This window comes from Uloborus diversus, chromosome 10, assembly GCF_026930045.1.
Source record: "Uloborus diversus isolate 005 chromosome 10, Udiv.v.3.1, whole genome shotgun sequence".
Taxonomy (NCBI): domain Eukaryota; kingdom Metazoa; phylum Arthropoda; class Arachnida; order Araneae; family Uloboridae; genus Uloborus; species Uloborus diversus.
In genome coordinates, this window is record NC_072740.1 from 62127787 (window position 1) to 62143321 (window position 15535).

The following is a 15535-nucleotide window of genomic DNA, read 5'->3' on the forward strand; positions in this document are numbered from 1 at the left end:
AATACCCATTTTTAACAGTGTATAAGTAATGACAATTATATTTTAATTCGCTGTTCTTTAGTTATATACTTAAATGTTTATGCATTCTTATAATTTAAATTTTGAAAAATCCTCGATTACCCCACCATAAAAATAAACTCTATTTTCCACATCTAAAATATAAATTTAAAAAAATTCCAGATCGGAATAATGTAAAAATTTATACTTTAAACTATTTCAGTACATAGTCCTTTATTATCATCAAATTGCTCTTGCAATTCACAAGATTTAGAAACCGAAATGGGTATCTATCCTAACCTGTTGAACCTTTTTTCTATATCTGGTCTACCACAATGCAAAAAAGCTTGACAACTATTGAGATCTGCTCGCATTTCATCAATGTTAGACAAATGCCATATTAGGGATAAAGATGCTGCTCATTTATTAACAGCCTATGTAGATGCAGTAAATTTAAATCCAAATAACCTTATGATCAATCGTACATCCCTTAAGAGAGCAAGAGAAAATCTTCGAGAGGTAAAGTCAGATTTCATGAACTTAAATTTAGATTTTTTAGTCATTCCCTGGGATACAAAGCTACATCCAGATGTAACTGAAAAAAAAACGGCGATGGGCTTACCATCATAGCTTCAGGTTCCATTGTTGAACAGCTACTCAGAATTTCTGAGATATTTCTTCAGTTGTATATGATATCTTAGATGATTGCTCTTGATTACTAACTGTTCAAGCTGTAGTGTTTTACACAGCTGCTTACAATACCGGCCGTATAAATTGTGCATGTAATTTTTTAGAGCAAAAGCTGAACGGTGATATATTGCATTTGTATTGCTATCATCATGCACTTAAAATCGTACTGCAGAGTGTCTTTAAAGAAGTTCTCGTCTTTCTTAGTTCTAGACTCGATATTCCATTATTTAAGCGCTTCAAAATTCAAAATTACACATACCACTTAAATTCTAAAAGAAGAATTTGATGACATATTATTGTTCATAGAAAGCGGAATTAAGAAACATTACAGAGAATTCTCCTAACGTGTAATAATATTTCTTGGTGAAGTCCTCCCTCCTACAGGGATATGTTTTCGGCAACCTGGAGTTTATCCCTGACCCAGAGAGGTGGCAAAAGGAATTTCTTGTTTGAAAATTTATATATTTAGGAAGCAATTTAAATTGACACTACATGAAGAGATTGCCCGTAAATGCTGTTTTACAGTTAAATGTTGTATGAAGATATAGTTTTTTCGCAGCAACCCATTCCAGGCCTTTTAAATTAATGTAAAGTCTAGTGTCTAAAAAACCTGCAGGGTACAAAATTATGACAAACATGCAGCAGAAGCAGTGATTGAAAAATTCATAAATCACTTATGGTATTTAGGGGATGAACTAGTAGCTTTGTCCGTATTGGATGAAGGAATTAACTTTGAAGATAGGAAAAGACTATTTCAAAAAAATGCTTGCTGAATAGGAAGACGTGTCTGATGACTGTATAAAAAATTTCAAATAACAGTAGATGATTTGGAATACTTTCTTAGTAAAGATCTTCCTCTTTATAGAATCAATTACACGTCAATAAAACTGTTTGATAAGTTACAAACACCAAAAGATGTTTTTCTATTTGATCCTGATTCATGGGAAAATAAAGGAAGCTATTTAAAGGGAAGAGATATCGTTAAAATGCTGAAAGTTGTGAATGATACAACTGAAAAAGGAGCACAATTAATCGAAGAATTTCACAGTCAATTTACCAAATATGAGTCACAAAAGCAATTTAGTGTTTTAGAGACACTCCAAGACTATCGGGGAAAAAACGCACACGATTGAGATACGTTGAGAAAAGCGTACGATTAAGGTAAAGTTTCTAAAGCAATATTGCATTCTTATTCAATGTAAAATCTTTAGACGATATGAAGTAATTAAAAAGATTAATTTTAGTGCTACCTCGCTGTAAAAATATTTTGCAAACATAGGAGAAACGATGTACGGGGTCTGAAGTAAAAACTTGAAGATTTGGGGGAAAATTATCAAAAGTGTTAAAGTTCAACGTCCTAGGGGCACGTGTTATTATTGACCGATCGAGTTCAAATTTTGCACCGATTACTTTTTATTATAGTGTCACAAAACTAGGGGGCGTCACTTTTTGAATTCCGAAAAAAAAATTTCCCATATAAATAAGGACCACCCTAATATATATATATATGAATTTGTTTGGATTGCGTAACACCTGACGATGATCTTCTATACTGTTACGTTACTAGTATAGTCCAAATTTAGATTTCTCTGAGGAAGATTATTTTGGCGGATTGAAGCATATTTTAAAATATCTCTGAAACTTGTTTTAAAATTGAGTCCTGATTTTTTAATCTATTGAAACAAAGGAAACATGTTCCATCTGCCATATTTTTAAGGAGACCTCCACATCAGCGCAAACAAAAAGACTTGAAGGATTATTTTTTCAATCAAGGAACCCCGTAAAATTTGAATGGGCCCCGACTGTTGTTCCTTCTATTCTGTTTTTGAATTTATGATATGTCTTATCTGTGTACGAATATAAAACTATTTCAATGGTGCAATTATTCAGTAGTACTTAATAGCATTCTTAACTACTGGGCTTATACATTTTTCTTTTTAGTTTTTTTGGTTTTTACGAAGTCGGGTTTTTTGTTTTTATTTAATAATTAATTTTTTTTAAATTTTAATTGATGAGTTTTACTGAGTTTTGAACTAATTTTTCAATTATTCATCTTTATTTAATGAAAAAAGTCAAACTGAGTTAAGTTATGATTGAAACAAAATCAACAACTTTTGAGGCTACAATTCTGTCTACCAGTGCAGTATCTTTAAAAAAGAAGGGGGGAAAAAAAGAGAAAAATAAATGACTTTTCGCAAGAGAGAGAAAATCTCAAAAATCCTTGCCTCCACTGAGTCGCAGCAAAGGTAATTTTTCGACAAATCCACATTTCAAGGGCAAAAAAAATAAAATTAAATCACTTCAACATCGGTTTTGGAAATACAATGCCACAAGTCAAAATTACATTTCCCTTCCTTTTGCTTTTTTCCTCCGGGCAAACAAGTTTGAGGTGGACGCTTGATTATACACACCAACAAATAAATGCAAACTTTTTAGTTGTAGACGAAAAAAAAGAGAGAAGAAAGTAAATTTTATTTGTTGTTTTAATGGAATTTCGACTGCGTCTCGGAGACGCAGTCAACGCGCTTCGATTCTTTTTAATTTAAGGGTTATTTTCAATTTCCTTTTCCAAAACAAAAAATAATTACAAGAATTAAACACGAGTTCAATGTTTCATACGCAACGGGCAAACGCATAAAAGCCGACAAGCAAGGTATATGCTGCCATAAGACGTTTGGAGCCTGTTGCAGAAAGTTGCTGTGAAGTTTATGGTGCTGTGCTGACTTGCCTAGCAGAGTAGAAAAGATCCTGTTGTACTAAGGTAAGGGTCTTTGCTATTAAATTTAACTATTTTTTTAAGTATTCACGAATTTTTGATTTATTAGTTTCATTAGTGTTACATTATAATTGTTTTATAAATAGATTCTTAGATTTTATTGTAAATGCTTTTGTTATATTTTTAACAGGCACTGCAAAATTCCGTAGATAATGTGTGTTAGGTACAGTGCAAATTAAGAAAATATGTATAATATAAATAAAACAAATTATCCTTTTAATTAAAATGGAAAAGGAAAATACGAATTTGATATATATATATATATATATATATATATATATATATTTTATTTTACTGAAAAATAAGTAGATACGAACAGGGTGCGGTTTCGGAGTCCGAGTCAAAGTGATTTTGGGGTAAACTAGCCGGGGTCGGTGATTTTCCTTCCGACTCTGCAGTTTGTTTCAACATTTCGTTTATTAAATTTAAAAGTTAAATAAATGTTATGATTTTCGACAATACTGTACGTGCTGTATCGACTGATGTAGCGAGACCATTTAGATTTCTTCAGTCATCAACTCTTGGTTGATTCGCTAATCACTTTTTCCATCTTTGAAATTATTCCACGAATTCCTTTTGCAATCTGCACGGTTTCTTTGGCTACATTTCAAATCTGTGGAATTGTTTAAAATTGTTGATACAGTAAACTCCCGATTATCCGCTGTTCGGATTATTTGCGGTTCGGATTATCCGTGGTTCGGATTAACCGCAGGTCTTTTTCACTTTTTGTTTTTAACTTCTAATTTTGAAATTGTTTGCTTTTAGATTTTACACATATTTTGTATTTCTTTAGCTAAATTTCTAATCTGTGGAATCGTTTAAAATTGTTAATACAGTAAACTCCCGATTATCGGTGGTCGGATAATCCGCGGGTCTTTTAATTTTTTGTTTTCAACTTATGATTGTGGTATTGTTTGCTTTTAGATTCTACATACATTTTTTATTTCTTTGGCTAAATTTCTAATCTGTGGAAGCGTTTAAAATTGTTGATACAGTAAACTACCAATCATCCGCTGTTCGGATTATCCGTGGTTCGGATTATCCGCAGGTCTTTTCATTTTTTGTTTTTAACTTATGATTTTGTTTCTGTTTGCTTTTTGATTTTACATATATTTTTTATTTCTTGAGTTAATTTTCTAATCTGTGGAATCATTTAAAATTGTTAATGCAGTTAACTCCCGATTAACGGTGGTCGGATTGTCCGCAGGGATTTTCATTTTTTGTTTTTTAACTTATGATTGTGTAATTGTTTGCTTTTAGATTTTACATATATTTTTTATTTATTTAGCTAAATTTCTAATCTGTGGAATTGTTTGAAATTGTTGATAGAGTAAACTCCCGATTATCCGCTGTTCAGATTATCCGCAGGTCTCTTCACTTTTTGTTTTTTACTTATGATTGTGTTATTGTTTGTTTTTAGATTTTACATAAATTTTTTATTTCTTTGGCTAAATTTCTAATCTGTGGAATAGTTTAAAATAGTTGATACAGTAAACTTTCGATTATTGGTGGTTTTATCCGCGGTTTGGATTATCCGCGGGTCTTTTCATTTTTTGTTTTTTAACCTATGATTGTACAATTGTTTGCTTTTAGATTTTACATATATTTTGATTTTCTTTAGCTAAATTTCTAATCTGTGGAATCGTTTAAAATTGTTAATATAGTAAACTCCCGATTATCGGCGGTCGGATAATCCGCGGGTCTTTTCATTTTTTGTTTTTAACTTATGATTGTGGTAATGTTTGCTTTTAGATTTTGCTTACATTTTATATTTTTCTCGTTAAATTTCTAATCCGTGGAATCGTTTAAAATTGTTGATATAGTAAACTCCCGATCATTCGCTGTTCGGATTATCCGCAGGTCTTTTCATTTTTTGTTTTTAACTTATGATTGTGTTATTGTTTGCTTTTAGGTTTTACATGTATTTCTTATTTCTTTGGCTAAATTTCTAATCTGTGGAATAGTTCAAAATAGTTGATACAGTGAACTCCCGATTATCGGTGGTCTTATCCGCGGGTCTTTTCATTTTTTGTTTTTTAATTTATGATTGGGTTATTGTTTGCTTTTAGATTTTACATATATGTTTTATTTCTTTAGCTAAATTTCTAATCTGTAGAATTGTTTAAAATTGTTGATACAGTAAACTCCCGATTATCCGCGGTTCTGAATATCAGCAGGTCTCTTCACTTTTTATTTTTTAACTTATGATTGTATTATTGTTTGCTTTTAGGTTTTACATGTATTTTTTATTTCTTTGGCTAAATTTATAAACTGTGGAAAGTTCAAAATAGTTGATACAGTAAACTTCCGATTATCGGTGGTTTTCCGCGGGTCTTTTCATTTTCTGTTTTTTAACTAATGATTGTGTAATTGTTTGCTTTTAGATTTTACATATATTTTGTATTTCTTTAGCTAAATTTCTAATCTGTGGAATCGTTTAAAATTGTTGATACAGTAAACTCCCGACTATCCGCTGTTCGGATTATCCGTGGTTCGGATTATCCGCAGGTCTTTTCATTTTTTGTTTTTAACTTATGATTGAGTTATTGTTTGCTTTTAGGTTTTACATGTATTTATTTCTTTGGCTAAATTTCTAATCTGTAGAAAGTTCAAAATAGTTGATACAGTAAACTCCCGATTATCGGTGGTCTTATCCGAGGTTCGGAATTATTCGCGGGTCTTTTCACTTTTTGTTTTTTAACTTATGATTGTTTTATTGTTTGCTTTTAGATTTTACATATAATTTTTATTTCTTTAGCTAAATTTCTAATCTGTGGAATCGTTTAAAATTGTTGATACAGTAAACTACCGATTATCCGCGATGCGGATTATCCGCTGGTCTTTTCACTTTTTGTTTTTAACTTATGATTGTGTTATTTTTTGCTTTTAGATTTTACATACATTTTTAAAATTCTTTGGCTAAATTTCTAATCTGTGGAATCGTTTAAAATTGTTGATACAGTAAACTCCCGATTATCAGCGGTCGGATTATCCGTGGTTCGGATTATCCACAGGTCTTTTCATTTTTTGTTTTTTAACTTATGATTTTATTATTGTGTGCTTTTGGATTTTACATTTATTTTTACATTTGATGTTAGTAGTTGCGATGTAGCAATGTTTTAGTTACAATTTCAACGTATGTGTAAGTTTTATTAATATTTTTAGCTGTTGTATACACTAAGTATCGTTTTTCACCTATTATTCGGATTCTCCGCGGTTTTCGCTTATCCGCTGTTACGCGGAAAATCGGGAGTTTACTGTATTTTCTAGACTATTTTAAAGAGTATTATTTGCGTCGCTGCTGCAACGCAACTGGAACACTCAAGTTTGTTCCGTAAAAGTGAAGTTCTAGCGTTGGACAAATTAAATGGAAGTCTTGTAATCCTTTCTGTGTTCTAGGCATAAAAAATAATCTTATTTTAATTAATTAAAACTAAAAAGCATTTCTTTAATTACTAGGAGAAAAAATTTTTCCGAGATTGTTATAATTTTAATTTTTTCGGGCATGTGTTTGCAATTGAGAAGACTAGCATGATTCATTAGTTTTTTACTAGGTTTCTCAATGCCTAATTCGAATTTGGGGATCATATTTCCGTATTTGAAATGAGTGGTTTAATAAATAATGAAATATCATGAACCATAACTAATTTATCCTTTTATTTAAAGGGATATTTTCTTTTTATTCTGATTGGATATAATTGAACCTGATTGGATTAAATATAAATATTTGATCTAGTCGTCACATAGTTGGTGAATTCGTAGAAAATTTATATTATGGATCAATTGTACTAACACACTATGACAACTATGGTCCCGAAATAAAATACCAGTATTTTCAGTACGAGCTGAAAATAATGAAATAGTTTTTAATTAAAGAGCTTTCACTTTAACTTATTAAACTGCTACTGTGATTCTAAATGCGCATTTCTTTTCGATGAAATAGTTAAAAATTAATATAAAATTGGGTAAATTGATGTAAAAATTTGACTTTAAAAGCATAGATTAATAAAACATCACTAAAAAAAAGTAACAGACAAAATAAAAAATGATACTTCCATTGCTAAGTGATTTAATGCATCGCATTTTCGTGCATCTTGAGGCACAATGGTTTTATTTATTTTTTAATTCTTTGATGTTCCTTTGTAAAAGTTAATTTCAAATGTAAATGTTTTCTGCACATGTATTTGTACTATAAATAGTTCCAATCGTCAAATGCCGCAATACTTTATGCTATATATTTCAAATATTTGTCTCAACTGTTACTCTGTTCCGCAGCACCAGTTGAGCAAATATTTGCTCAACTGGTGCGGCGGTACAGAGCAAAGTCGTATCAGCAATTTTTAACGAAATTGAGTTACGGTGACTAGGTGGTTTTTTATCAAATATTTCATCTAAATACAATGTTTTATGGTCATTTGGTAATAGGAAATATATATATATATATATATATATATATATATATATATATATATATATATATATATATATATATATATATATATATATATATATATATATATATCCCGAAAAGGTTGCGTCTGAATCAAGTACATGGAGGAGCAAAACTTTTAACGGGAATTTCTCAATTTGAACTCAGCTGCAGATACGACGTTTGTGCCTAACACGGCAGTGCACTATATTTCTAGAAAAAACTTTTCTTGTTAAAATTAAATGGCAATTTGTTGTCCCCAGTATTGGTCTGCAGTTCTATCTCGCTATTTAGTTGTATTTTTGATGTTTGGAGGGATGATATTTAATTATATAGTGCCTTGAAATTTTGCATAGAGGAAAAGCCTAGTGAAATACAAAATACTTTCAGAGATTGAAATAATATTAAAAAAATTCGAAAAGAAAGCGATAACAAATAAACTAAAAAGATCAAATTTATTTACATTCATCGTTAAATTCAAACTAAAGAGTTAATAAAAATTTAAAACGAATTTATCCTGATCAATAGGAAATCGTTAAAGACAATGTTAATATTGGAAAAGAATCGTCTCTCGAAAAGAAATTACAACTAGCAATAAAAAATTTAAAAAAAAACGAAAAGAAAATAATGTTACACATAGTACAATAGAAATACAACACACACGACGATGAAAAAAAAAAAAAAAAACGGTTTGTCGAAAACTAGTACGCAAGAGACCAAATTAATTAAAGATGACGGAATATGAGAAAATTACACCGTGAAAACAAATGGTTGCACTTGGCACCAAGAGTGAAACGCATGTAGCACCCAAAAACCCCTATAGGGAACCGAAATGGCACCGGGTGAAAATTGGCACCCTCAACCTAGCGTGCACCGGGGGGGGGGGATTGAAAACATGGAACCCTAGAAGAGAATACTGGCTTCAACACTTTCCCTATTGCGTATTTTAATATACAGTTTCTTACGACAGAATTGCTCTGCCACCCCAATGCCCATACCCCAAAAACATGCAGACCCTAAGGTGTTACAAGGGGCTAGGAATATGGGGGGGGGAGGGTTCTGGGGTACCACCCCCAAAAGAAAGGCCGTAAAAAATCAATATTGTTTTTAAAAAGAACTCTAAAAATTTTACTGACTCAGTCTGCCTCCATGACCCGCCCCCCCCCCCCCTTCGAAGGCTGCTCTCGCTATTGTCATTGGAATAAATTGCTGGAACATTTTTATCCAGATGGCCGATTCTTATTGCTAATCTCAATTTTGTTACTTGCTGTGGAGGATGCTCCCCCCCCCCCCGTAAAAAGGAATACACCCACTCAGGTGATAGGGGGAAGCCCCTCCCCCCCAAAAAAAACCGAAGCCATAAAAGAACTAAAGTCTTTTAAAAACACCCAAAAATTTGAATGATACACTCGCCACAACAAATCCCCCCCCCCCCAGTTTTCGCAATTATTATTGAAAGAAATCACTGGAATTTTTTTTATCCTATGGTTCGATGGCTGTTCCCTGTTGCAAATTGTGCACCACATTGTTGCATGCGGTGAGGGATGCTCTCTCCACAAAGAGAACTACGCCCCCCCCCCAGAGGTGTCCAGGGGGCACTCGACAACCCCACCAAAAAAAAAAAAAAAAAAACTGCTACAAAACAAGAATATTTTAAATACATCTAAAAATTTGAAAGACACCCTCCAACATGACCAATTCCACCCCCACCCTCCCTTCATAGTCATTGATGTAAAAATTTCGCTATTATTATTGAAAGAAATAGGGCTTTTTTTTTTTTTATCTCGATGGCGAATGGCTGTCCCCAGTTGTAAATCTCAATATAGTATAGTCGGTGGGGGATGCACCTCCGTTAAGAAAACTACGCCCCCTCAGGTGATCCGGACGGCACACTCCCACATACAAGAAAAAAAAAAAAAAAACTAAATTAAAAAAAAAATTAAATTTGAATGACGCAGTCTGTGCCATGACCCGCTCCCACCATCCACCCTCCTTTCATAGGCATCAGTTTTCGCTATTATTACTGAGAGAAATAGCTGGATTTTTTAAAATCTTGACAGCCGACCGCTGATACATTGTTGCAAATCTTAATATAGTTACTTGTAATATGGGATGCTCGCCTCGTAAAGAGAAATACACCACTACATGTGATTGGGGTGCATGCCCTACTTAAAAAAAAAAAAAAAAAAAATCTAAAATCTTACAAAAACATAGAAAAGTTTGAATTCACTCTACAAGCCATGACTCACTCCTCCCTCCCCTTCATTGGCATCAGTTTCCGCTATAATTATTGAGAGAAATAACTGGATTTTTTTTTTATCCTGATAGCCGATGGCTGATCCCTGTTGCAAAACTCAATACAATTACTTGCGTTGGGTGATGCCTCGTTAAGAGAAATACATCCCCTCAGGTAATCCAGGGTGGCTCCCACAGAAAAAAATACAATCAAACCACCAAAAAAAAAATAAAGATCATTTAAAATCATCGAAAAACTTCAACGACACACTCTCCGCCATGACCCGCTACCCCCTCCCCCCTCATAGGCATCAGTTTTTGTTATTACTGTTGAAAGAAATTGAGGGAATTTTTTTTTTAATCCATAAGGCCGATTGCTGTTCCCTTTTGCAAACTCAAGATAGTTACTCAAGATGGGGGAGGCAAACCCGTTAAGAAAAATACGCCCTTTCAGGTGATCCGAAGAGGGGAGAGGATTTCCTCCCCCCTCAAAAAACCCATAAAAACGAAATTTTCTTAAAAAGTCTAAAAATTTGAATGACGCAGTCTGTACAAACACTCGCTCCATCCCCCTCCCCCTTCATAGGCACCAGTTTCCTCTAATATTATTGTAAGAAATTGATAGATTTTTTTTTATGCAGATGGCCGAGGGCTGTTCCCTGTTGTAGATCTCAATACAGTTACTTGCGACAGGGTATGCTCTCTCGTCAAGAGAAAGTACGGCCATTCAGCTGATTCGGGGTGTAGAAAACACTCTCCCCACAAAAAATTAAAAAAAAAAAGACTCATAAAAACCTAAAATCTTTTAAACACCTAAAATTTAAATGATGAAGTCTGCGCCATGACCTGCTCCACCCTCCCTCCTCCTTCATAGGCAGCAAATTTTGCTATAATTATTTCAAGAAATTGCTGGAATCTTTTTTATCCAGATGGTTAATGGATGTTTCGTGTTGCAAATCTCAATATAGTTTCTTGCGGCAGAGGGCTAGCAACCAAGATCAATTCGACCTCTTTAGGGGTTACGGGAGGCTAGCGGTGCCCAACAACACCCTCAAAAAAAAAAAAAAAAAAAAAAGTAAAATTCTTAAAAAACAAACCTTAAAAACTTGAAGTCTGCGCCACGACCTGCTCTACCCCTCCCCCTCGTGCGCACTACTTCGTTTGGTCTTATTGGAACAAACTACTTGAGTTTTTTTTCTCCAGATAGCCGAAGGTTTTTCCTTATTGCAGATCTTAATAAAGTTAGTTGTGGTAAGGGATACTTCCCCGTTAAGAGAAATATGCCTCTGCTGGTGATTTGTGAGGTTGAGTTGAGCCCCCCCCCAAAAAAAAAAAATAAATGAAAATCAAAATTTTCACAAAAACTAAATTCTTTAAAAAGCAAACCTTAAAAGTTTTAATTCTACGCCATGATTCTCTCCCCCCCCCCCCGTAGGCAGCCTTGTTTGGTCTTATTGGAATACATTGCTGGAATTTTTTATCTAGATGGCCGATGGCTGTTCCGTATTGCCTATTTCTCTCCCATAAATATAATTACCCTCTAGTGATCCTCCCCCCCCCCCAACGAATGCTGAGCAGGGTTCATTTAAGACAGCATCTTTACTTTCAGAGTAAATTTACTATTTTCTTAGAGTTGTTTCAGTATTCGTCATTTTTGCTCGAAAAGACACTTTGATAAAAACGATTACATGCCTGACTAAGTTCTATTACTTCTTCCAAAATTATTACTGTTATTTTGAACAAAACCCGTGTTTTGAAATTAAATCTCCACTTAGTTATTTAACACATATATAGCTGAATCATTGCGGAGCACTGAATTTCTTTGTTTTGTGCATTAACCATTTTATCATAACTGCCATTTTTATTTATAATATCAACATTTCCCTTTTAATTTTTTTCATCCATGAATCTACGATTTGAATAATTTCCTCTGTGCATTGCATTCACTCATATGAGATTTTTTTTGAGCAATCACGATTGCTTATTGCTTTCATTTAACTGTTTTGGCGTCCTATCATTTTATTTTCCCACCAGCACCCTCTGCAGCACCACCGTCGACTGACCTCACGATGCTGCTACTCTAGCGAAAACCGTCTCCAGGTTGCGCCCATATCCTACACGCACATGCATACATACTTACACCTGCAAACACACATACATACACACACACACACTCATACCTGCACACAGACACAAACACACGCACACACCTACACATACACATGCACACAGACACAAACACGCATACATACACACACCTACACACACACTCATGCCTGCATACAGACACAAACACACACGCATACATACAAATTCCTATACACACACACATATACCCACACACTCTTGCTTGGGCACAAACACACTCACTCGTGATTGCGAAAAACATAATTTGAATTCACACAATTAAAGACGCGTTTTAAAAATTTCATAAAGTAAAGAAATATTTTTTGAAAAATTTGAAAAAATTCTAGAGCACAAAGAAAAAACTATTCAATCATAGGGACACATTTTCTCCGAAAAAATGATAATATTTTTTTTGAAAAATTAAGAAAAGAAAAAAATTGTTCACATTTGCCTTCTTTTCCCCTATCATGTTTTAGAAATGTTTTGAAGACGCTGTTTTGTTTTTCGGTTTTTAACTTAGCATCCTTCTTTTATTTAGAATCATTCAGTTTTTTCGCTCGTCAATTATTTTCATTTGCCTCCCAGATTTAATGTAAACAGAAAACAATTTTTAAATACATTCATATTGAAAAAAAGAAAAGCGTCAATCACTGAAGAAACTTCAATTCAATAAATTTTAGACAGCGCAGAAAATCTTAGCCAAACTCCAATCTTGTTGCGACTTCTGGCCAAACGAAACGACACCTACTTCTCTTGAATCGACGCCCACTTTTTGTCTTCACACTTATAGTTTTACACCAATCTATTACTATGCTTGAAAAATATTTCATTTTCATTGGATGTATAAAAGAAACATTATTATACAACAAGAAAAGGATGTCGCTATGGAAAATGAAATAATACTAGTATTTCATTTTCAAGAATAATAATTAAAAGAAATGTGCGAGTAAAGTAAAATTTGCCACCCTAGGCAGTTACCTACTCTTAATATTGGGAAATTCGACCCTGAACCTCAGATAATTGAGAAATTATTCTTCTAAGCTAGAAATGAATGTTGGTATACGATAAAGTAGGGTCGTTTAGTTTTAAATTGAACTCTTAGTTAATATTTACTGAGAAGGGGAATGTGGGGCAAAAAGAAATAGTGAAACATTTATTCTGCTTTACGCGCCACCTCTCTGTTATTGTTTTAACTATGTTGTTCGACATGCAATCTATTTCAGTGAAGAAAAAATTACTTCTGAAAATCAAAAAAATATGACAATGCAAGCAATTTTCGAAAATTGATACTCGCATTGTAATATTTTGTTGTTAGATCAAGAATTATTTTTGTTATTACTAAATGATAAAGTTCATGTTATTAACATTATTAATGGAGATCTACTAATATTCGGTGCAGTATTTATTTGTTGAGCAATCACGACTGCTTATTGTTCTCATTTGACTGTTTTTGACGTTCCTATCATTTTATTTTCCCACCGCCACCTCTGCAGCACCACCGTCGACCGGGTCCTCACGATGCTGCACCTATAGTGAAAGCCGTCTCCAGGTTGCATCCATGTCCTACACACACGCGGATACATACACAACTACACACACACACGAACACACACACACACGAACACACACACACACACACGAACACACACACACAAACACATAACACACACACAAACACATACACACACACACAAACACATACACACACAAAAACATACACACACACATAAACACATACACACACAAAAACATACACACACACATAAACACAACAGACACAAACACACATGCCTGCACACACATACACATACCCCTACACACAAACACACATACCCGCAATACAGAAACACACACGCCTACATACACACACTCGTGATTGCGAAAAACATAATTTGAATTCAAGATGTCAAAATTCAAATTAATTTTTTTATTTTTTAATATTAAGCTTATTCGTATTTTTAATGCTTTGTACAATTAGTCACGTGCATGCGGGGCAAAGTGGTTGCGGCAAAGGGAAATAGTTAATTTCCTTTATTTATTCAATCTTTTATCAAATCGTTTACATATTTATTAATTTATTATTTTATTTACATTCCTTCAACTAATAATTCCCTTATTTAATCATTCATTCACTACTTAATTCGTTCATTCATTTTTGTCACTCATTAATCTTTTTCTTCGCTGGTGCTACAGCCTGTTGCAGGCCAAGACCGTCTCTTGAAGTCTTTCCACCTAACCCTATCCCCTGCAATGGCCCTCCATCGGTTCACTCCTTCTACCTTTAAGTCCTTTTCTACCCCTTCCCGCCATCTGATAGAGGGTCTTCCTCTTCGGCGTTTTCCTTCAATGTTGGAGAATGTGACTCTTTTTGTAGGGAATGCATCTGCATATCGAAATATGTGGCCCAGCCACCTAATGCGAGATGCCTTTATAACCTTTAAGATGTTAGATTGACCATACTTTACTCATTAATCACTTTATTTATTTGTTCGGAAATTGTTTAATTTTATTTTCATTTATTCATTCCATCTTTTATTTACTCATTCATTGAATCAAAAATACCTTTATTAATCGAATAGAAAATATTTCATCAGAAAAATATTCTATTTTTCACTTAGCCCCATGAAAAAAAGAGAGAATTTTCAACGTTTTTTTGAAGGTACAAATTTACTGCCAAAAATAAAAAATATTCAATATATAATTCAATGCAAGTTTTATTATAAAATTCATTGTGCCCCACATTTCCCTATTTGATCAAAACTAATGAAAATGTATGAGATCCTGAGAGCAATGTGAGCGCTTTTCCTATTTAAAAGTTTATTTTCTTTCTTAACTATTAGTTTCATAGCGCGGCTCTGGTTAGTTGATCTAAGTGTGACCTTGACAATATTTCTCTCTCTTTTTTTTTTGAGAGTTCTCCGTGATAAGTGACGTATTATTGCCACGGATTGCAGTTGGAATACTTTTTCAAAACTACTACGAAAGTAACCCAACTCAACTCAGCGCCAATTATCAATCCCTATTGGATTAACATTGTTAAGGTTATTGCTCAACTGACTAGAGCCGCTCTATAAGAGTTATTGCTTTTGTTTCATGTTTTGATTTTATTTGTAAAGTTGTGATTTTTCATGAAAAAATAATTACCCGGTAGCAAAATAATAAATGTCTGACTTGTACTTAAAGCACCAGGCGTGCCCACAGGGGAGGAGGGGGATTATGGCGTAAGTTGCGCTATCAACATTTGTGGTGGGGGGACTTATTTATTGATTTGTTTTTAATTT

General features: G+C 33.5%; 1 protein-coding gene across 1 annotated transcript in view; it reads left to right on the forward strand.

Moving 5' to 3' along the window:
* The first annotated feature begins 3383 nt into the window (after positions 1-3383).
* The window catches only part of LOC129231870 (uncharacterized), a 48475-nt gene continuing 36323 nt past the window's right edge, over positions 3384-15535 (forward strand). Inside the window, exon 1 of the mRNA XM_054866260.1 lies at positions 3384-3448. The gene's annotated coding sequence lies outside the window, so the exon portion shown is untranslated. The remainder of the gene's footprint in view (positions 3449-15535) is intronic.